We start from the raw sequence: 14,324 nt of genomic DNA, 5'->3' as shown, positions 1-14,324 counted from the left end.
GAAAGAAAGAAAGAATGTGAGAAAGGGATCAACTGTTGGAAGTGGGGACTGAAGGGTGGTAGATGATTGTGATTAGTAACTGGAGTGGGTATAATAGCTACTGCTATTGCTATGACCAGCTAGTCCTGTGCAGACTATGAAATTAAAAGTGGGATCGGGGGAGAACACTTGACCATTCAGTCTAGTTCCTCCAAACCTCGGGTTCCTGAGTAGAACAGTAAAAATAATAATAATGATGTTTGTTATGCACTTATTATGTTTCCAAGCACTGTTCTAAGCACTGGGGTAGGTATAAGGTGATCAGGTTGTCCCAGGTGGGGCTCACAGTCTTAATCCCCATTTTACAGATGAGGTAACTGAGGAAAAGAATAGTTAAGTGCCTTGCCCAAAATCACGCAGCTGACAAGTAGCAGAGCTGGGATTAGAACACATGACCTCTGACTCCCAAGCCTGTGCTCTTTCCACTAAGCCACGCTGCTTCTCCTAGGCTTTTAGTAACAGTACTAGGGCTCTTAGGCTATTTGGTAGGGGTTGTGCTTACCAAATCATGCCTACCAACTTTGTTGCATTGAAGTCTCCCAAGTGCTTAATACAATGCTCTGCACATAGTCAGCACTTAATAAATATCAGTGGTAGATTGATATTAGGATTCCAGCATAACACATGAGAGTCCCCTGCTGATGTAGGCCTGAAATACACATCAGTTACTAAGCTCAGATATGAACACCAGATTCTCAAAGTTACCATGTCAGCTCAAACCACGGAGCAATGTCAATGGTGACACATACCAGTGATGACCCGGAGAATCAAATCCACGGATAATTGGAAAATCCTATTAGAGCAATTCTTTCACCTTCCCCTACCATGTATCCAGCTGGGTTGTTTGGGATTTGGAGATATTTCTCTGTCCGGTCCCTGAGAGAGGTGTTCATGCCTAGAAAAAGATCCAGAGACAGTCAGCAAAGGAAAGAGAAGGAGAAGCCCAGCTAATGAACAAATGGAATAATCGATCCCTGAATGGGCAAGAATTGTCCGCAAGAAGCTGTGAAAAATTGAAAATGCAGGACTTCATTTGGCCCCTGACACTCACTGAAAACAAATGGTCCGTCACTGTGCAAACTGTAAGTATGAGAAGGGCTGGAATAAAACTGGCCGACAGGAAAAGAGCTTAGCAGACATAAAGGAAAAAGAAAGGCTGAGAGACACATTCGGCCTGAATTAATTGCCTAGAGTTACTCCCTGAGAGTGTTAGGCACTTTAGGAGGACCCACTTAGATCAATTCAAATCTCTTCAGACCACTGAGGGCTGTTCCACTCAATCAACAATCCGCAGCATACACGAATCATACAGTAGTGCACTAAGCAGTCCCTTAGGTGGGTCCACCTTAGGTGAGCCTGTTGTTGGGTAGGAGCCATCTCTATATGTTGCCAACTTGTACTTCCCAAGCGCTTAGTACAGTGCTCTGCACACAGTAAGCGCTCAATAAATACGATTGAATGAATGAAGAAAAGAGACAATGTTCCTCTTAGAATGTCTACTACAAGGGACAGCTGGAGCGAATGGTAGTACTATACATCTTGAAATAATAATTCATAATAATACTGATTAATATTAATAACAATTATAATAATTGTGCTTGTTAAACATTTACTATGTGCCAAACATTGTTCTAAGCACTGGGGTAGATGTAAGTTAACCAGATTGGGACTGTGAGCCCGTAGTTGGGTAGGGATTGTCTCTATTTGTTGCTGAATTGTACTTTCCAAGCGCTTAGTACAGTTCTCTGCCCACAGTAAGCACTCAATAAATATGATTGAATGAATGAATAATCCCTCTCCCACATAGGGCGTGCACTCTTCTCCCCATTTTACAGATGGGGTAACTGAGGCACAAAGAAGTTAACCGCCTTGCTCAAAGTCACACAGCAGACATAAGCAGCATGGCTTAGTGGAAAGAACACAGGCTTTGGAGTCAGGGGTCGTGGTTTATAATCCTGGCTCCACCACTTGTCAGCTGTGTGACCTTGGGCAAGTCACTTAACTTCTCTGTGCCTCAGTTACCTCATCTGTAAAATGGGGTATAAGACTGTGAGCCTCACGTGGGACAACCTGATAATGTCATCTCTATCCCAGCTCTTAGAACAGTGCTTGACACATAGTAAGCGCTTAACATCATCATCATCATTATTATTATTATTATTAAAGATAGCAGTGGCATTTTTGTGTGTATGTGACTGTTATTTCTCCTGTGCCAATCACAGGAGCTGCTAAGCTTTATAGTCTACCCACGGGGCTCTAAACCCAAAGCTACTTGGTTGGAATAAAAACTTATGCAGGCAACAAACCTGACTCCTATTTGCCAAGCAGAAACCGGACTAGAACTAGTGGCCTGTGGCTTTCTTGGCACCTTAGTCAGAAGCCAAAACGTGGCTTCAGAGCTCCAGAACTGCTAATTGGATTGAGTGTACTGGACTCGAGCGTGACCAGTGTCATGGTTCAGTAGCCGATTATGGAACGTCAATGACAGCAGAAAGAACTCCATTACAATTCTTCCCCAAGGCAGGCTTGCTGATGACAGGATATGTTCCCTCTGCTTTCTCCCCGTTCCTCTTCTCCTCACATCATATCATTCTTCATCTTTCCTTTCCAATTTGAGCCTGAGTGAGACGAGCAAAATTAAGTTTGACTGGGATGACACATTTGCCTGTGTGCCTGCTTAACGTCTTTGAGGGAAAGAGGCAGACAGGTTTGAAGGACCATCTTTGTTCTTCAGCATTTTTACTTTAAGCAGGAAAGAAAAGGGAATGAAGGAAGGAAGCTTTACATTTGTCGAGTGGGAGGGTTATAACGGCTATTTATTGGGGAATAGGGATGGAACGTGGCCCCCCACCCCAACTGTGGGGAAAACCACCGATCAGTAAACATTTACTAGTGTTTAAGAAATAGGCATTGGTCAGAGGAATTGATATTCTGTTGAAAAAAAGGATTCCTTTTATGCAATGATGACATTGAAAGTGACATTTCATACCCAGCTTTAAATAACAGGTAAATTGGGAAATGCTGTCTTGATTGACTGTAGTGGGAGGAAGAGAGATAAGGGGGGAGGAGGAGGTGGAAGAGGAAAAAGAAGAGGAAGAGAAGTTAGTAGTAGAAACAGCAATAATAACAGTAGGAATTGTAGAAGAAATACAGGTAGTAGTTAAATTTACCTAACATTTCCTGGGAGCAATATACAGTACTAAGTACCTGGGAAGAACAAAACAGGCAGTGATACATATCCTACCTTCAAGGAACTGAAGGATTAAAATTATTTACCAAGCAAATAAAATAACTGAATGTCCAATTGAAAAAAATGCATATACATAAATGCTGAGGATTAATATAAGTAGGTACCTAAGTCTTAGAGATGGCTGATGGGTTATATGACATTATTTGAATGGAAGAATCTGAGGAGCAGCATGGCTTGGTGGAGAGAGAATAATAATAATAATAATAATAATGGTATTTGTTAAGCACTTACTATGTGCAAAGCGCTGTTCTAAGCGCCATTTTACAGATGAGGGAACTGAGGCAGAGAGAAGTGAAATGACTTGCCCAAAGTCACACAGCTGACAGTTGGTGGAGCTGGGATTTGAACCCATGACCTCTGACTCCAAAGCCTGTCTCTTTCCATTGAGCAATGCTGCTTCTCTAGAATGGGCCTAGGGGGTCAAAAGAATCTGGGTTCTAATTCTGTATATGCCACTCATCTGCTGTATGACCTTGGGTAAGTCACTTTACTTCTCTGTGCCTCAATTACCTCATCTGTAAAATGGGGATTAAGACTGTGAGCCCCATGTGGGACATGGACCATATCCAACCTGATTAGCTTGCCTCTATCTTAGTGCTTAGGACAGTGCCTTGTACATAGCAGCACTTAACAAATACCATTAAAAAAATCTCATTGCATACGGAGGGGATTACGATCTATAAAATTTGGGGTGGAAGGGCGCTCACTGCCAGGGAAAGAGCATGAGCAAGGGAATGGAGAAGGGAAAATCAAGAGCAAGGTACAGCTAAAAGTGAGTTTCCACTAAGGTTATGACATTGAACTAAGCACTAAGAAGTCTTCATTCATTCATTCATGCATTCATTTGTTCATTCATGATTTCATTCAATTGTATTTATTGAGTGCTTACTGTGTGCAGGGCATTCATTCATTCATTCAATCATATTTATTGAGCACTTACTGTGTGCAGAGCATTGTACTAAACACTTGGGAAGTACAAGTTGGCAACATATAGAGATGGTACCTACCCAATAACGGGCTCACAGTCTATAAGGGGGAGGCAGACAATAAAACAAAACATGTAGATAGGTGAGGGAGAGAGAGCAGGGGTAGAGATGTAGATTTGGGTGTCATCAGCGTAGAGATGGTAGTTGAAGCCGTGGGAGCGAATGAGGTCACCAAGGGAGTGAGTGTAGATAGAGAACAGAAGGGGACCAAGAACTGACCCTTGAGGAACCCCTACAGTAAGGGGATTCATTCATTCAATCATATTTATTGAGCGCTTACTGTGTGCAGAGCACTGTACTAAGCGCTTGGGAAGTACAAGTTGGCAAGGATGGGGGGGGGAGGGGGAGCCCTCAAAGGAGACTGAGAATGAATGGCTGGAGAGATAAGATGAGAACCAGGAGAGGACAGAGTCTGTGAAGACAAGGTTGGATAGCGTGTTGAGGAGAAGGGGGTGATCCACAGTGTTGAGGCAGCTGAGAGGTAAAGGAGGATTAGAACAGAGTAGAGCACTGTACGAAACTCTTGGGGGAGTACAATACAACATTAAACAGACATATTCCCAGCCCTCAACAAGCTTACAGTCAAGAGAAGAGAGATAGACATTAATATTAATTAGTAAATTGACATATGTACCTAAGTGCTGTGGGGCTGGAAGGGAGGAAGAGCAAGAGAGCAAGAAAGGGTGATGCAGAAGAGAGTGCGAGAAGAGGAAATGGGGGGCTTAGTCAGGGAAGGCTTCCTGGATGAGGTGTCCCTTAGATAAGGATTTGAAGGGGAGGAGAGTCATTGTCTGTCGGATTTGAGGAGGGAGGGCGTGCCAAGCCAGAGTCAGGGCATGGGCCACAGGTCGGCAGTGAGAGGGGCAAAATCAAGGCACAGTGAAAAGCTTAGCATTAGAGGAGCAAAGTGTGTGGGCTGTGTCATAGAAGGAGAGAAGCGAGGTGAGGTAAGATGGGGAAAGGTGATGGAGTGCTTCAGGGTCAATGACAAGGAGTTTTTGTTTGATGTGGAGGTGAAAGGGCAACCACTGAGGTTTTCGGAGGAGTGGGGTGACATGTCCTGAACGTTTTTACACAAAAATGATTCAGGCAGCAAAGTGTGGCGCGGAATGGGGAGAGACAGGAGTCTGGGAGATCAGCTAGGAGGTTGATGCAGTAATCCAGGTGGCATAGGATGAGTGTTTGTATTAATGTGGTAGCAGTTTGGATGGAGAGGAAAAGGCAGGTTTTAGCAGTGTTTTGAAAGTGAGACTGACAGGATTTAGTGATGGATTGAATATGTGGGTTGAATGAGAGAGAGGAGTCAAGGATGACACCAAGGTTATGGGCTTATGAGACAAAACGGATGGTGGTGCCATCTACAGTGATGGGCAAATCAGAGGGAAGACAGGGTCTGGGTGGGAAGACGAGGAGCTCTGTTTTGGACATGTTAAGCTTGAGGTGGTGGGAGGACGATCAAGTGGAGATGTCTTGAAGGCAAGAAGAAATGCGAGAATGCAGAGAAGGAGAGAGATCGGGAATAAAAATAAATGGTTCCAGAACTGTAGAAACTTCCAAACAAGGCAGGGACGTTGCAATTTTGTTTTAAAAAAAGAGGAATGCATTTTGAAGCTAACCCAGTCTTTTCTTTGTTTGTTTAAGGGGTAGTCCCTTGAGGTCAATAGTGATAATAGTCAATCAGTCAATCATATTTGCTGAGCACTGAATGTCTACAGAGCACTGTACTAAGCACTTGGGAGAGTTCAATATAACAATGTTAAGGAATTGGTAGAAATATTCCATACCCACAGTTGGTAGCACATTCCTTGCTTACAGTCTAGAAGGGGAGAAAGATGTTAATTGAGTTAAATTAATTATGGATAGATATATAAATACTGTGGGACTAAGGAAGGAGTGAGGAAAGGGAGCAAATCAGGGCTACGCTGAAGGGCGTGGGGGAAGAGGAAATGAGGGATGAGTTAGGGAAGGCCTCTTGGAGGAGATGAGCCTTCAATAAGGTTTTAAAGGTGGGGAGAGTCATTATCTGTCAGATATGAAGAGGGAGGGTGTTTCAGGCCATAAAATGCCTATGTCACTAGGGCTGCCCGGTAACCCGAAATGCACATATGGATGACAAATTAATTAGAATAAATGATGAGGATGATAATGCAGAAGGAACTGAGGAGTCTGTGATGGCTTGAATCAGAAACTCTTCTGCCCACATACATATTGTAGGATAGTTAATAGTCTAGAAAAAATCATGGTGGATAGAAGTAACTTCCAAGATGAAATGACCTACTTTCCATTGCCCAAGTTGGCTTGCTTGGAAACAGTGTGGCTCAGTGGAAAGAGCACGGGCTTTGGAGTCAGAGGTCATGGGTTCGAATCCCGACTCATCCACATGTCTGCTGTGTGATCTTGGGCACGTCACTTAACTTCTCTGGGCCTCAGTTACCTCATCTGTAAAATGGGGATGAAGACTGTGAGCCCCCAGTGGGACAACCTGCTCACCCTGTATCCTCCCCAGCGCTTAGAACAGTGCTTTGCACATAGTAAGTGCTTAACAAATGCCAACTATTATTATTATTATTGCTTCTTGTTCCCCAATGCCATTTTCGTACCAACCCCACTCCCGCCCTCCAATCCGCATCCCCCTCTATCCCTTCCTTTGTGTCATCTTTCTCTACCACCCACCCCAATTACCTGCAGCTGTAATCTACCACCCCACAGGCCTCACCTACAAGTTTCTGAAACATTTTGATCCATTTTTCACATTCTCACATTCTTTCTCTCCTTCTCTGTCCCTACACTAATCCTTGGGTACTTCAATATCCACGTGAATGCTCCTGCTTCCTCTCACTCCTTAATTCCACCCATCTCCTGCTCCACCCCACATCAGGACTCACCAACCTGGACACATGCCTGCACATAGTAAGCACTTAACGAAACCATGATTATTATAATTATGGTTTCATTAAATGCTTACTAAGTGCCAGGTACTTTTTTAAGTGCTGGGGTGTTTACAAGGAAATCATTCATTCATTCAGTCATATTTATTGAGCGCTTGCTGTCTGAAGAGCACTGTACTAAGCCCTTGAGAAGTACAAGTTGGCAACATATAGAGACAGTCCCTACCTAACAGTGGGCTCACAGTCTAGAAGGGGGAGACAGACAGCAAAAGAAGACATATTAACAAAATAAAATAAATAGAATATGTACAAATAAAATAAATAAATAAATAGAGTAATAAATATGTACAAACATATATACATATATACAGGTGCTGTGGGGAGGGCAAGGAGGTAAGGCAGGGCTGGTGGGGAGGGGGAGGGGGGGGGGAGGAAGGAGGGGACTCAGTCCCTATCCCATGTGGGGTTGACAATCTCAATCCCCATTTTACAGATGAGCTGACTGAGGCCCAGAGAAGTGAAGTGACTTGCCCAAGGTTACGCAGCAGACAAGTGTCAGAGGCAGGATTAGAACCCATGACCTTCTGACTCCTAGGCCTGTGCTCTACCCACTCTGCCATGCTTCCTCTCAAGCGCTTCCTCATCTGCTATACTCTTCCCACTTCTTTGACCACTAGCAACAGCTCTCCACTCTTATTGATGCAGATGTCCATTATCCTTGCAAGCTGTTTCAAATTTTTAACTCCCTCCTTAAACCCTGTTTCCCCATGGCTCCAAACTCAATAGAATTGAAACCACCAGATGCAAACTCCCTAAAAATCCCTTCTGCATTTCTCCAGTACAGCTCCTCCTGCCTGCTCTTCAACTCTCCCATTATTCCCAGCAGGATTTCAAGAGAAGAGTTCCCTTCTCCTCTTAAAATCTGCCCCCTCCTCCTGTGCCTCTGACCCCATCTCTTTCCACTGTACTAAAATTCTCACTCCCTTCTTCCCTCCCTGACCACCATCTTTAACCACTCCCTTTCTAGTGACTCCTTCCCCATTGCTTTCAAAATGCTCATGCAACTCCTACTCTAAAAAATCCTTCCTTGACCCCGAAGTATCCTCCAGTTGTCACCTCATCTCCCTCCTACTGTGCAATCAATTAATGGTATTTTATTGAGTACTTACTGTGTGCAGAGCACCGTAATAAGTGCATGGGAGAGGACAATTTGTGTTCAAACTCCATGAGTAAATTGTTTACACACACTGTCTCCAATTCTTCTCCTCCAATTCCCTTCTTCATCCCTTATAACCTAGCTTCCACCCCTCCACTGCACAGAAACCTTTTCCTCTAAGGTTATCAATGACATCCTTCTTTCCAAGTACCACAGTCTCTATTCCATCCTAATGTCTGCCTCCCCCACTCTAGATCGTGAGCTCATGGTGGGCAGGGAATGTCACTGTTTATTGTTGTATTGTATTTTCCCAAGAGCTTAGTTCAGTGCTCTGCACACAGTAAGTGCTCAATAAATTCATTCATTCAGTCATATTTATTGAGTGCTTAATATGTGCACAGCACTGTAAATACTATTCAATGATTGAATGAATGTGAATGATTCCCAAATGTACCTCTCCAGGCCTGACCACTCTCATTCTCTGCAATTCCTCACTTCCTCATGCCTTCTCAACTTGGATGTCCTAACAAAACTAACTTCTCATCTCCCTATCCTATTCTTCCACCCTTTTGTATCACCTATGTATTTAAACCCATACCTCCTAGGCACTGATACACATCCCACTCCTACCCAACTCATACATTCATTCATTCAATCCTATTTATTGAGCGCTTACTGTGTGCAGAGCACTGTACTAAGCGCTTGGGAAGTACAAGTTGGCAACATATAGAGGCAGTCCCTAACCAACAACGGGCTCACAGTCTAGAAGGGGGAGACAGACAACAAAACAAAACATGAGGAATGGTGTCAAGTCACCAGAATAAATTAAAAAAAAGCTAGATGGACATCATTAATAAAATAAATAGAATAGTAAATATGTACACGTTCTCGGCAGGCAGGACCGGAGGTCTGATGGCTCGGCTAGGAAAATCCGGCCTGGGCCTCCCCGGGTTCCTTAGTGCCTGAGGAAGGAAACCTGCTGAGGCTCCAGGGGAGGTGCCTCAGTGGGGAAGCCAGCCACGGCTCAAGGGGAGATACCTCAGCCGGGAAATCCGTCACAGCTCGAGGGGAAACACCTCAGCAGGGAAACCCACCACGGCTCCAATGGAGGCGCGTCAGCCAGAAATCCCACTACAGCTCTAGGGAAAATGCTCAGCCAGGAAACCCATATGGCTGGAGAGAAGATACCTCACCCAGGAAGCCCAACACGGCTCAAGGGGAGACCCCCGAGCCGGGAAACTCGCCACAGCTCAAGGGGAGATGCCTCAGCCAGGACACCCACCATAACTTGAAGGGAGACACCACCGTCGGGAAGCCTGCCACTGCTCGAGGGGAGATCCCTCAGCAGGGAAACCCACCATGGCTCGAGGGGAGACGTCTCAACCTGGAAACCCACCACGGCCCAGCGAATAAGTCTCCAAAAGGCCAATGAATTCTCCAGTGATAATATGACAATGGCAATATGACACTATGGCTCAAAGGGGGACAACTCAAGGGTCACCTTGACATATCACCTAGAGTAGTCCCTGCCTCCAGGCAGAACAACCTCTAAATCATCCATTCATTCAATCGTATTTATTGAGCATTTACTATGTGCAGTATACTGTACAAAGTGCTTGGGAAAACCCTGTCTTGTCTTATTCCATCCAGTCGTTTCCAAACCATAATGACACCACAGACACCTCTCTCCCAGAACGCCCCGCTTTCCATCTGCAATCATTCTGGTCGTTGATCCGGAGAGTTTTCTTGGTAAAAACACAAAGTGGTTTACCATTACCTCCTTACACGCAGTAAACTTGAGTTTACTCAAGCACAGGTGAGTTCTGACTTATAGCAGACTGCCTTCCACTTGCTAGCCACTGCCCAGGCTAGGAATGGAATGGATAGGCCTCTGCTTGATTCTCCCTCCTGTAGCTGAGACTGGTAGAGGACTAGAAACTCTCCAGGTGCGAGCCTGAGAGGGGGCTTGGGAAAGTAAAATACAACAATAAACAGAGGCAATCCTCCCCACAAGGAGCTCACAGTCTAGAGTCGGGGGAAGAGAGACATCAGTACAAGTAAACAGACATCAATATAAATAAAGAAAATGGCAGATATATACATAAGTGCTGAAGGGTGGGGAGGAGGGGAAGAGCAAAGGGAGCAAGTCAGGGCAATGCAGAAGGGAGTGGGAGATGAGGGAAAATGGGGCCTAGATTGGGAAGGCCTCCTGGAGGAGATGTGCCCTCAGTAAGGCTTTGAAGGTGGCGGGGAGAGTAAGCAATTATGTATAAAACCTTTATACTCTAGTGCTTTCCCTACCTGCTATTTATTTTTATGTCTGCCTCCTCCCTTAGACTGTAAACTAATTCATTCATTCATTCATTCAATCGTATTTATTGAGCTCTTACTGTGTGCAGAGCATTTTACTAAGTGCTTGGGATGTACAAGTTGGCAACATATAGAGATGGTCCCTACCCAACAACGGGCTCACAGTCTAGAAGGGGGAGACAGACAACGAAAAAAAACATATGGTCAGGTGTCAAGTCATCAGAATAAATAGAGGTAAAGCTAGATGTGCATCATTGACAAAATAAATAGAATGGTAAATATGTACAAGAAAAATAAATAGAGTAGTAAATCTGTACAAACATATATACAGGTGCTGTGGGGAGGGGAAAGAGTTAGGGTCGGGGGAATGGGGAAGGGGAGAGGAAAAAGGGAGCTCAGTGTGGGAAGGCCTACTGGAGGAGGTGAGCTCTCAGTAGGGCTTTGAAGGGAGGAAGAGAGCTAGCTTGGCGGATGTGCGGAGGGAGGGCATTCCAGGCCGGGGGGAGGACGTGGGCTGGGGGTTGATGGTGGGACAGGCGAGAATGAGGCACAGTGAGGAGGTTAGTGGAAGAGGAGCGGAGGGTGTGGGCTGGGCTTGAGAAGGAGAGAAGGGAGGTGAGGTAGGAGGGGGCGAGATGACGGAGAACCTTGAGCTGAGAGTGAGGAGTTTTTTCCTGATGTCTAGGTTGACTGGTAGCCACTGGAGATTTTTGAGGAGGGGAGTAACATGCCCAGAGCATTTCTGCACAAAGATGATCCGGGCAGCAGCGTGAGGTATAGACTGAAGTGGGGAGAGACAGGAGGATGGGAGATCAGAGAGGAGGCTGATGCAGTAGCCTCATCAATGGCAGGGTACATATCTACCAGCTCTACTGCATGGTATTCTTCCAAGTGCGTAGCACAGTGTTTATACATGGAAAGCCCTCAGTACTGTTTGACCGATTAAATGACTATCCATTCACAGGTGAATTCAAACCAATTTTTTGAAACCTAGATGAATATTAATTCACTTCTTAGATTTTCCACCACAGAGAATGCTGTGTGCAAAAATATAATAGGATGCTAAAATATGCAAATCAGAAGTATCTGGAATGAAAATAAAGTTTGAGGATTAGCTTTAAAAACACTGAACAAATCATTTGACTGGACTTGAAAAGGTCAGACATTCTGCCAACATTTAATGAAATGGGGAAAACTCCACTCTGTACTTCGAACTTGTTAGAGGCAGCAGAAGGAGATTAGCATACCTAGAGAGACGACTCATGTAGAGCACTACAATTGTATTGAATCTTATAAATTATAGTTCCATAAAACTTACTGGGCCCAACTTTGAATTTGTTACTGTAATCTAAATATGCTACTACTACTACTACTACTACTACTAATAATAATAAAATAATGTTGGTATTTGTTAAGCGCTTACTATGTGAGCCCACTGTTGCGTAGGGACTGTCTCTATATGTTGCCAATTTGTACTTCCCAAGCGCTTAGTCAGTGCTCTGCACATAGTAAGCGCTCAATAAATACGATTGATGATGATGATGTGCCAAGCACTGTTTTAAGCACTGGGGTAGATACAAGGTAATCAGGTTGTCCCACGTGGGGCTCACAGTCTAAATCCTCATTTTACAGATGAGGGAGCTGAGGCCCAGGGAAGTGAAGTGTCTTGCCCAAAGTCACACAGCTGACAAGTGACAGAGCCAGGATTAGAACCCATGACCTTTGACTCCCAAGCCCGTGCTCTTTCCACTAAGCCACGCTGCTTCTCACTAATAAAACATTGGCCCCAAAGAGTCCTGTTCACAATACTTGAGGCATCAATGGGGACATTTTTAGATCTCAAATTTACCTCTTGCCTGATGTGTGACCTTGGGCAAAATCACGTAACTTCTCTCTGCTTCAGTTCCTCCATCTGAAAAATGGGGATTAATAGTGGGAGCCTCAGATGGGGCATAATAACAATGTTGGTATTTGTTAAGCACTTACTATGTGCCAAGCACTGCTCTAAGTGCTGGGGTAGATACAAGGTAATCAGTTTGTCCCACGTGGGGCTCACAGACTTCATCCCCATTTTACAGGTGAGGTAACTGAGGCACAGAGAAGTTAAGTGGCTTGCCCAAGGTCACACAGCTGACAAGTGGTGGAATCGGGAATAGAACCCACAGCCTCTGACTCCCAAACCCGCGTTCTTTCCACTAAGCCACGCTGCTTCTCATGGACATAGACTGTGTCCAACCCGATTATCTTGAATCTACCTCAGTGCTTAGTAGAGTGCTTGGCACATAGTAAGCACTTAACAAATACCATAAAAAATGTAAACCCCAACATATGAAGATTCATCACTGTAAGGAGAAGAGATGGAATGCTGAAACTTATGAATATTATAAATTTTTTTAATAAAGACCTGATATTTTCCTTAAGGTAAAATTGATGTAGGAAAATCTCAGCTGTTCATTAATTTCAAATGAACAATACAGGTTCCTGTGTCATTAAAAGCTCTGATTTTCTAGGAAAAAACGTGCCTTGGGTGCTCTTAGAGTTTCAGGAGATGGTTATAGGCAGAGTTGATTATTCATCTCTCATCAAATTGTGCACCTGCATTGTTAATTAAAGGTGAAAGGAACATAATGGAAACACATAATGATATATTATTATCAAAGTAAATTTGGTAAATGTAATGAAATAAAATATGGTCTCTTGAAAGATAATTTGATATACGAATCCTTACTTGAAAATTTATCTGAAATCCACGTTTTCAGGTTGACCTCTCCATCTTTTTTTCATTCATTCAATCGTATTTATTGAGCGCTTACTGTGTGCAGAGCACTGTACTAAGCGCTTGGGAAGTAGAAGTTGGCAACATACAGAGACGGTCCTTGGCAGCTCAATCAAATGGTATTTACTGTTTAGCTTGTAACTGAGAGAGTCTGGTGGGGAGGAGAAGGCGACGAGCTCATTAACAAGTTAGAGGGCGTGGAATTGTGTCTTTCTTGCAACCTGAAGCTAAAAGAAAGCTTCTCTCCCCACTCCCCTGACCTCCCCAAATCGCTACCTAATGCAAATCTTGGGGAAAATATTGATGCACCTCTCAATCAATCATTCAATCACTGGGATTCATTGAGTGCCTACTAAGCGTTGGGAGAATAAAATACAATAGAGTTGGTAGAAATGTTCTCCTACTCCAGCCCAGCCCACACACTCCGCTCTTCTATCACCGGTTTACTCACTGTGCCCCAATCTCGTCTACCTCACTGCCGACCCCTTGCACACATTCTTTCTCTGGCCCCTCCATATAACAATAATAATAATAATAATAATGGCATTTATTAAGCGCTTACTATGTGCAAAGCACTGTTCTAAGTGCTGGGGAGGTTACAAGGTGATCAGGTTGTCCCTCAGGGGGCTCACAGTCCCCCCCACAACCCTCTCTTCATCAAAGCATGGTGAGCCCACTGTTGGGTAGGGACTGTCTCTATATGTTGCCAATTTGTACTTCCCAAGCACTTAATACAGTGCTCTGCACATAGTAAGTGCTCAATAAATACGATTGATGATGATTAAAATCACATTTCCTCCCAGAGGCCTCACCTGATTAATCCTTCTTTTCCCCAGCTCACGCTGCTTTCTGTGGCATCTATGCAATTGGATCTGTGACCAATAAACATTTAATACTTGCCCACCCCAACACTAAAACA

General features: G+C 44.2%; 1 non-coding gene across 1 annotated transcript; it reads right to left on the bottom strand.

Annotated features, from left to right (window-relative positions):
• Positions 1-10,145: 10,145 nt before the first annotated feature.
• On the bottom strand, positions 10,146-10,283 carry LOC119937783. Its single transcript, XR_005454212.1, has one exon. It is a non-coding gene; the product is annotated as a small nucleolar RNA SNORA7 (small nucleolar RNA).
• Positions 10,284-14,324: the final 4,041 nt, after the last annotated feature.

This window comes from Tachyglossus aculeatus, chromosome 1 (genome assembly GCF_015852505.1).
Source record: "Tachyglossus aculeatus isolate mTacAcu1 chromosome 1, mTacAcu1.pri, whole genome shotgun sequence".
Taxonomy (NCBI): Eukaryota; Metazoa; Chordata; class Mammalia; order Monotremata; family Tachyglossidae; genus Tachyglossus; species Tachyglossus aculeatus.
Note: the sequence above shows the minus strand (reverse complement) of the source record. Positions and strands in the feature narration are given on the sequence as shown.